Source organism: Petaurus breviceps, unplaced genomic scaffold, assembly GCF_028583685.1.
Source record: "Petaurus breviceps papuanus isolate PSGF00001 unplaced genomic scaffold, PetGlider_PUasm1.0 91041, whole genome shotgun sequence".
Lineage (NCBI taxonomy): Eukaryota > Metazoa > Chordata > Mammalia > Diprotodontia > Petauridae > Petaurus > Petaurus breviceps.
In genome coordinates, this window is record NW_027187400.1 from 23689813 (window position 1) to 23699719 (window position 9907).

The 9907-nt window shown below is 49.0% G+C and overlaps 1 protein-coding gene across 1 annotated transcript in view; it reads left to right on the forward strand.

The window, feature by feature from the left end:
* The first annotated feature begins 5797 nt into the window (after positions 1-5797).
* The window catches only part of CASZ1 (castor zinc finger 1), a 245884-nt gene continuing 241774 nt past the window's right edge, over positions 5798-9907 (forward strand). Inside the window, exon 1 of the mRNA XM_069078947.1 lies at positions 5798-5942. The gene's annotated coding sequence lies outside the window, so the exon portion shown is untranslated. The remainder of the gene's footprint in view (positions 5943-9907) is intronic.

The following is a 9907-nucleotide window of genomic DNA, read 5'->3' on the forward strand; positions in this document are numbered from 1 at the left end:
ATTAATTTTAAAATAATTTTTAAAATTATTGTTATTGGTTTAGCGTTGGAGGTGGTTCAATTTGGAAAGCAAAGCCAGAGGGTATCTTCAGTAGCGGGGAAAAAAAAAACAGCTGTGCATTGTTAAATGTTTAAAAACTGACTCTCTGGGGGGAAATGTAAGCATAACACATTTTTGAGTTTGGTCTGCATTATTATAATTTTCTCCATTGCTTTCTTAAGACTAGAAAAGTAATAAAATAATGAATCAATCCCTGATTTGTAGCTTCTGCTCATTTCCAAAGTGTAAATAATCACACTGAAATTTTAACAATCAGCTCATACTCACACTGAAAATTTAACAATCACCTCTCCAGCACTAGCCTGCCAAAAAGCTTTCCACAGGCTTCTCAGGCAGCAAAATGTTTCCAACTCAGGCTCCCACTGGAGAAATTCTGCTGGGGCAGATGGTATGGGCTCAACTACAATGAAGGGCTGATAGAATCCACCAAAAATCTATCAAAACCAGTGTGTCAACTCAGGCTCTTATGCTCCCTGATCTCCCCCTCCCCATTTCCCAGCCCATTGGAGACAAGCCCCCTAAGCCTGTGGGAAGCCCCAATTTCATAACCTCAATGGGCCAATCAATGCACACCTTCTATGTGTCAGGTATTAAGCTCAAACTGAGGCCAAAGGGAAACAGTTCCCATCCTCGAACGACTTGCCTTCTATGGGGGCAGGCAACAGAGACACTTATAAGTATTTGCAAAATATATACAAAAGAAAAGCAAGGCTATGTGGCAGGGATAGAGGGCTGAGCTCTGTCTGGGCACTGTTTCCAAGGGCACAGAATCACAGAAGGTAAATATAATATAAAATTGATATGATATGAGATATTATGCTATGAGATATGATATATCATATCATGTTATGCTATGCTATGTTATGTTTATATTATATTATAATAATAAAATAGCTAGTATTTATATAGCACTTTGCCAAGCACTTTACAAATATCCCATTCTGGAGGTGCTATTATTATTCTTGTTTTTTTACAAATGAGGAAACTGAGGCAGACAGTATTAAGTGAGGAGCTTTACAATTCTTATATCTAATCCTCACAACAACCCTGGGAGGTAGGTGCTATTAGTATCCCCATTTTACAGATGAGGAAACTAAGGAAAACAGAGGTGAAAAGAACTGCTTGGAGTCACGTAGCTAGTATGTATTTGAGTCAAGATTTGAACTTGGGTCTTCTTGACCCCAGGCCCAGCACTCTATCTGCTGTACCACCCAGCTGCCCCTAGCACTGGACTGAGCTGGAAAGGAATGGTTTCGAATCTTGCTTCAGATACTAGTTGCATGGTCCTGAGCAAGGCAGTAACTTCTCCTTGCTTCAGTTTCTTCATCCATAAAATGAGGGAGTTGGATTCCATGACCTCCAGCTCAGAATCAAAGGTCCAGAGAAGGTCCTTCTACTCTATGTACCTCACAGAGAGCCCCTGGGAAGCCCGAGTCCCCTTGGAGTCAGGAGAGAGCTCCCTGGGTCTGACACTTATTAGCTGTATGACCCTGAACAAGTTATTCAAGCTTTCCAGAGTCTCAATCTTGTCATCTTTAAAATGGGGGTGCATTGCTTTGCCCAGCTCACAGGATTGTTGCAAAGCAAGTGTTTTGTAAAAGCTTACTCATTATTATTCTTACTGTTCTTTCTCCTCATCCTTCCCCTCATAAAAACAAAGCAAAACAAAAAACAAATGATCCCCCCTTCCCTCCCCCTGGAGCCCTTAAGAGAATAAAGGGGAAAGAAAAAAAACCATCTTGTTTCAGGCTCTGCTGGCTGTCTGCTGGGGGGCATATGAAGAGGGCAGAGAGGGAGAGAAACAGGATGAATGAGGGAAAACAGGCACAGGTAGAAAGGAGAAGGAGATATAAGTGGAAGTTTATATCCAGTGGAAGCTGGATATAAACAGGTGAAGAAGGGCTCTTTGGAAGCCTTTCCCAATCCTTCATTCTAGTGCCTTCCCTCTGCTGATTTTTTTTTAATTTATCCTGTCTATAGCTCGTTTGTACATAATCGCCTGTGATTGTTTATGTCATTAGGTTGTAAGCTCCTTGAGGGCAGGGGCTTTTTTTTTTTTTGCTTTTCTTTGTAACCCCAGCATTTAACATAGTTGTTGTTCAATTATTTTTTGTCAGTCATGTTGACTTTCCATGACCCTATTTGGGGTTTTCTCGACAGAGATATTGGAGTGGTTTTGCCATTTCTTTCTCCACTCATTTGACAGATGAGGAAACTGAGACAAACAGCAGGAAATGACTAGCCCAGGGTCACACAACTAGTGTCTGAGGCCAGATTTGAACTCAGGTGTTCTTGACTTCAGGCTTGGCACTCTATCCACTGTGCCATCTATCTGCCTTATTTAGCACATAGTAGGTGAGGAATAAATGCTTATTGACTGACTGACTAATTGGGCCAGCCACAAGCTCAATGTAATGAAAAGGGTCCTGAACTAGTCAGTCCTCTAAAAAGTGGAGGTGAATGAAAAATTATTTATTAATAATATATTATCATTTATGAATTTATTATATTATTATACATTGTAATAATATTAAATATTATTTATTAAATAATTATTAATTATTATTAATTTACTACTCATCAGACACTGTGATGCCAATCTGGGGACTTGGTACCAGGGATACATAGTAGAGAACCAAGCAAGACAGTCCCTGATCTCTTGGAGTTAACAAAACATAAAGGTGAGGAGTGGTCAGACAACTCTAGGGTCTCTTTGGACCAAGAAGTAAGAAGGGTGATAACTGGAGCCATAGGGTGATTGTTTGATTTATTGGTGATGTTGATTTAATTACTGGTTTTAGTACCGGAGTTAGAAATTGGGGGGGGGACCAGCTTAAAGATAATCAGGAGTATTCTGTTGGCATCTCAGTGTGGCAGCGTGAGGTCCAGAAGCTTTCCTCTCTGGTTCTAACATGCTAAAATTCTACCTATGGGAATGTAGTAGGGTAAATGGAGTCAGAAGGGACTCCCATCTGTCCAGCCAACACTCCCAAGTGGACAATAAGGTCCTAGTATTTATCAGATCTGCCAGGGATCTTAGGGGCCAGCAAATTCAATCCACCCATTTTCCAGATGAGGAAATGGAGGCCTAGAGGAGGGCACACAGCCAATAAACAGCAGGGGTAACTTTCGAATTTGGCTCATTGGACTGGAAATCCAGCCCTTTAACCCACTAAACCATATTGGAGGTAATCCAGCTTCCAGTGATAAGAAACTTATTGCCTATCAAACTGGACTTTTGGAATCTTCTAGCTTGTTAATTTGAGTCAAAATCTGCCTTTTTGTAAAGTCCCTTCATTAAAGCTATTATGCCCTGAGTGCTAGAGATCCCTTTAAAGTGGGTGGGAAAGAAAACAACATCAAAAGCCTTCAGAATTCTGATCAATTCAGTCACGAATGGAGACTTTGAAGTACTGACCCTGTGTATCTGGGTAGAGAGGTGGCTGGCTATAGGTGAAGAAGGGGGTATACACACTGTGTTGACTTGTTCTACTTAACCATATTTTGTTTTCTTTCGGAGGGTTGGGAATGGAGGAGAAGAATTACTGGGAAGTAAAAGCAATGTAAAACATAAATAGAGCATTACATTTTTTTTTTTTAGTAGATAGAGACTTGGGGGCATTTTTAGGACTGAAAAATGCTATTAATGCCTATTTTAAATTATTAATGAATTGTTATTTTTCCTGCTAATTATCCTGAGGGGTGGAGGTGGGGATTGAGGTAAAGTGGTAACAAAGAAAGAAAAAATGAAACTAGCTGCTGTGAGTGGCATCCATGTGCCAGGGCCCCTGCCCGCCCCAAGCCACAGTAGAATTCTCTAGCCAATAGGCTCCAGCTGGCCCCTGCTAACAGAGACAAGAAGGTATGTTTCCTTATTGGTTTGTTCCTTAGCAGGTCCAAAATAAGCAAATATATCACTCCAAATCCAAGCAGTGGGGAATAGCAGTTGAATTTTCAAGTTTTCTCCTCCAAAGCCAAGAAGCCAGAATGGTAGAGTAAACAACCTAGGACAACAGGACTCCTTTTCCTTGGGTCCCTGAGGCTCCAAGAGGAGACAAGAAAGGCTGGGTGCAGGGTTTGTCATTGGCAACTTCCTCCTTCCCTTTACCCCTCACTCAGACCCTACCTTGAAGTAAAGTTCTCTACCCCTGGAGATTTCCAAGCAAGTATCTCCATCCAGAATGAAACGAAGTTATGGTTGGCTCCAGGGTATACTGAAGCCTTGCAGATTGGGTCCCTAAATCTACTAGCCTGCAAACATTTTTTCTTAGTGCCCCCGCCCCATTGAGGGTGTGGTTTTCTCACTAAGAAGCCTTACTCACTCCTAACAATTTTTCATTTTAGTTAACTTTTTGAATATATACTAATTTATTTAATTATTATTATCATCTATTCTTTTCAGTGGTATCTTGATTATTTTCAGACAGCAATCAATTGACAAGTATTTATTAAATGCCTGCTATATGCTGGAGGAATACAAGAACATAAATGAAACAATCCTTGCCACAAAAAGCTGATATTCTATTGTGCAGAGGGAGGGAGAGCAACCAACCATTTGATCAACAAATATTTATTAATCACCTACTATATACTAAATACTATGTTATGTGTTGTGTATACAAATACCAAGACTGAAACAATCCCTACTCACTGAGAAACTGAGGCTCTAATGGAGAAAATAAGAAATATGTATTATATATACATATATAAGTAAGTGTGTGTGTGTGAACAGAATACATTTGAAGAGAGTAAATACAGAGTAGATAAAAACTTTGTAGTTTGGGAGAGAGGAAAGTACAGTTGGGGGAGGTGGAAAGGTTATGTATATATATATATATATATACACACACACACACATATATACATATATATCCTTTCCTAGTATTATTTCTATCTTCTATCCTCTTTCAGATGAGAAAACTGAGGTGCAGCATCTGGTTAGGTCCCAAAAAAAGGTAGAGACATAGCTGAGCTAAGGCAAGAAAGTTAGACACAGGCCTTCCCAAGCATGGGGACTCAGCTTGACCCACTTATCTTAACCCAGGAAAAGAATCACAGGGTCTGAGGTCTAGAGCTGGAAGGGACCTCAGAGTCCATCTGAGTCCTTGTTTTACAGATGAGGAAACTGAGGCCCAGAGAAGTTATGTGACATGCCCAAGGTCATACAATGTCACCCACAATGTCAATCCTACAGTGTCTTAGGTAGGATTTGAACTCAAGTTCTCTGGTTTGAGAGACAGGACCCTTGCATCGGAGCACACTGTCCCCCAAAGAGGACAATCCTTCCCATCTAGTCAGAGAAACTGAGGCTGCTAACTCTTGCAATGTAAAGTAAGTGTAAATAAATGATTTGACAGCAAGACCACAGCTCTGAAAATCTGGGATCCCGTCCTTCTGATATGCAAACGGAGAAGTGGCACATGCCGGGGAGGCTCCGTGCAGCAGAAACTGGGGTTAGGCACCTTGAGGACATTACGCCTCTGAACCCCCTTCCATTTGGGGGCGCACAGAGCTCCACGTAGTCAGCACAATGGGGGCCGCCTTTGGCAGGTGTTCTCCCAGCCGCATCAGGTCCAGAACACAAGCCGTCCAGGGGCGCTCGGGCTGGAATGGGGGTGAAACCGGGAAGGAAAGGGGAGTGGGGTGTGAGGGTGGAGCGGAGCCGTGCCGAGAGATCCGGGCCGGGTTTTGCGCGCCGCCCACTCGTCCGCTAGGCCACGGAGAATTCCATAATCACAGCGGGCGAGAGCGGAGACGGGGAGCGAAAAATCCGGGATCCGGCAACTTTGGGGCGCGCATGCGCGCCCGCCGCGCTCCATCCCAAACACACACACATTTTTCCCCCGGACTTGGAAAGTCACCCAAAGCCGCCCCAAGTGCAGGTAAGAGACTCGGCGCTCCCTCCGCCGCTGCGGCCCCCCTGCTCCCCAGCTCCGCGGCCCCCCCCCCGGGCCGGGCCCCCCCCTCTGCCCCCGCCCCCCCCCCCCTTGTAGCCCTCCACTCCCGGGGCTGCCGCTTGCAGCAGCAAGCGGGCGAGCTTGCAAGCGAGCGAGGGAGCGAGCGGCGGGCGGGCGGGCGAGCCAGCCGGCGAGCGGCGGCTGCCACCCCACTCCAGCCGCGCGGGAGACAGGGGCACGGAGGGGTGGCACCAGGGCTCTGGGCGGCGCGCTGCCCCACGGTGCCAGAGAGTGCCCAGCATGCGCCCCGGGCAGAACGGAGGGCACAGGCTGGAGGAGCCGCGGCACCTACCCGGGGTCACTTGCTCCAGCTGGGGGAAGGGGGAGGGGAGGTGCCAGGCAAGGTTCTGCAAATGGTGTGGGGGCACCCCCACCCCCCACTCCCTAGGGGCAGGTGCTTACTAATGCTGGCTTATCACTCTCTCCTCCTCTCTCCCCTCCCCCCAACAGAAGACAGCACGCTCATGACCCCCCCCCCCCACCTCAGGAAGTGGCAAGGGCGAAGGGTACCAGGGGCCACTTTTCAAGTCTTTGCCCAGAAGGCAGGCTAGGTGGGGGTCCTTCAGCCCGCTGTCCTCCCGGGTTCCTGGGGGCACAGGTGCGCCTAGATCGCTTATACCGAGTTCCTCGACCCTGGGGTGCCTGGGGGTGGGTCCCCTCTAGGGTGAAACAACTTGGAGGAAAGGCCGGCGGACTGTGAGGAAAAAGGTGCCCCCCCCCCCCCGACTTAGTACCGAGGAAGTTTGTCTCAAGTGCGCTACGAGTGGCGTGCGTTCTCCCACCCCCCATCCGCACTCACTTCCTTTTCCCTGGGGCGGGGGCCTGCTAGTGCTGGGCATGGGGACCCGTCGGGGGGGAGGGGAACGGGGACGAGGACACTGGGGCCAGTGAGTCCGGGTGCTGGGGAAAAGTTTGGGGGAGTTGCTGCGGCCGTGGAGCGCTCGGGGAAGTGGAGTTGCGCTAAGGGCCGTAGATCTGAGAGGACCGAGCGCTCCCTTAGGCACGGCCCGGGGAATTGGAGTAGGGGACTGGCATTGGCGGCCCCCCCCACCAAACACACACACACACACACACACGCATACACACACACCAACACTCTATTAGGGGCGTGAGGTTGGAAAGGAAGCCCCAGGTTCCGAAGCCAAGCTGAGCAAGGGAAGGTGGGGGTGTGCAGTTTCCGAGGGCAGAAGGAAAGACGTGGGGAAGGAAAGAAGCACATTGGGGAAGGGGCCCTAGGGGCGCCCAAGCAGAGCGAGAGGCCCTGGTCTGTGCGGTTCGGGCACCTGTGCTTGGGCATCGCCTACCTCAGGAGCGGCCCATGCAGAGTTGGGGGTGGGAAGGGGGGCCTTCGATGGAGAGTGGGGCTCCGGTGAGCGCCCAGGTTGGAGGGGGGAGGTTAGCTGGAGGAGTAGGGGTCGAGCCGTGGGCAGAGGGGAAGGGGACAGCGGCCAGGCCCACGAGATGAGCTGCCCGGGTGGAGCGGCGGCCGGTTTATTTTTACTCGGTGGCATTTACAGAATGTGCAGCTGATTGCGATCGGCGGCCAGAAGTTTTTGCTTTCTTCTTGGTTCTCTGTCTCTTTCCGAAGCCGGCGGGGGCTGGCGGCGGGGTTGGGGACTGAGGGGTAACTGGCACCTACCCGGTGACGGTGCGCACGGCTTAAGGGGCACTTCTGTGTTTCTCTTTGGGGCTGGGGAGTGGGTACAGGGCGGGAAGAGCTGCCCGAAGGCGCTGGGCCGGATCTAGAGGGTTTTGGTGAATGTCTATCCCCGCTTTTGGAAGCTCTCGGGCCCGGGGAACAGGTGTATGCGCCGTCAATCACCGCTGGACGGCCACTTTGGGGGCATAGATTAAAATAATAATAGATTTCAGTGGCGGGGTGGGTGCAGATTCTTCTCTCTCTTATCTCCCTCCGGACGACGGGTGGGGGTCGGGGAAGAGATGAAGGGGAGTTTGCAGGGAGGAGAACCTCCGCTCACTCCCCATTGGGGGAAAAAAAAAGTTCTCCCAGCGCGGGAAGAGGGGCCTGGAAGTAGGGTCAGGACCGACGTTTTGCACTGTCCTGAGCACGCCAGGGTTTGATTTGATCTACCAGAGAAGACGCGGATCATCCCACCCCAGCCTTCACGAGTCTTTAGAGGGGGAAATCTTGCATTCCTCTGGCCCTGGATCGAGTGTAGATTGCGCATGGGAGAAAAGGGGTGAGGCCCCCTGGGGATCCCACCACCGGCCTTGTGCATTTATCTCCCTCCAGGATGGAGAGGGGCCCTGCCGGATTGAGGGAAGGAAGGATCAGTGGTTGGGTTTGGGAGCAGGGGCTGACAAGGGAGGCACCGCGAAGACGCCCGCGGGCAGGGTCTGGACCCCCGGAGGTTGAAACTGGCTACGGCCTGCGTGCCCAGAAGCGCGGAGGCCCGGGACCCCCCGAGGTCTGGCCGTGCCAGGGCCTGAGGTACACGCCCCCTTCCTAGCCTGGGAGGTCCAGTCGGGACTGGGCAGCAGCTGCAAGGAGGCTAGCCTGGAGGAGGGGTGGGGGATGGAGAAGAGTTGTCCCCGGGGGCTCCTCCCGGGTTGCGCTCCACGTGCCTGGAAGGGGCGGGCGGGCCAGCTTGGGGAACTGGGCTGATTCGAGGCCAGTGAGGGCTGCAAGAAGCTTCCCGGGGCTTCCTGCCCTGGGCCGGGGTCAGTGAGCTGTTGCCACCCCCACCCCGGAAGGCATCCTCCCCTTTCCCGATCTCCCCCAGCCTCACAACACTTTCCAAACTTTGGCATTTCCTTGATTTCTGTCTCTGACTCGCCCCATGCAAGGATGGGAGATTTTGGCCGTCCTGGCCTGTGACTGCCACCTCCGCTCCTCTCCCTGGGTATCCTCAGCATAGGAGACTCCCCTCCCCCCCCCCATCTTGTTATCCACCTTACAGGCGGTTAGAGAGAGTTTATGGGGAATATTGTTGAACTTCAGTAATCAGGTTTCCAGCGATCTTATGCCTACTGTTTAATTTATTAGACTAGTTATTTATTCTGTTGATGATAATCTGTTGCTGGTTTCTATGGAGATGTTAAACTGATCTCTTTCAGAAATCAAACTCCATATGGACTAAAATGTTTAAAGGGGCAGCGCCTCCCTTTTGGGGGTCTTTTGGGGGTTGGTTTTTTTAGACTTTGCACCTTGCTAAGACTTCGCCGAGTGCCTCTGAACCTCCTGTGCATTTTATTTCCTTCCGAAGAGCGAGAGGAGCCCGGGAGCTCCAGCTCTGTGGCGAGCATAGCTTATTATGGCTAAGAGAAAGATCCGGCTTTGATCCTCAGGTTGCACGAACATTTCGCACCCATTTTCACCACCCCTTCTCTCCGCTTCCCCCGACCTCCAGACCAATGAGCGCAAAATCCTTTCAACCAAAAAACTGCGCCCCAAAAAATAAATTTGGAAAGACTGCCAAACGAGAACCTTGCCTTCTGCTCCCCTTGTGTCTCTGGATTTTTTTTTTAAACAAAACTTGTAGTTCAGCTGATATTCTTTTAATAGCCCAAACACTTTCTCTTTCTCTCAATCTCTCTTTTTTTAATTGAAAAAAAAAATAAATTCAGAGTCACATTTCTGTGTCGGTTAAACTCCAGGCTAAGGTGGATTTACTTCTCTCTCTTGTATCCTGAGCCCATCTGCGTTTGGGAAAACAAGTGCTGAGAAAGGAGGTTGGCCAGAACTTATGACAGTTAAAAAGTATTTTTTTTTTTCATAAAAATTTCCATTTCCCTGTTTTTTAAGGGAAAATCCCTATCACTTCTCCTAGGTGTGTCTGAATAAGTGTAAACTTTTTTTTCTCCTCCTAACTTCATCCCCCCCTCCCCAAACCCACCCTACCCCTAGGTATTTTTTACATCAGGCTTGT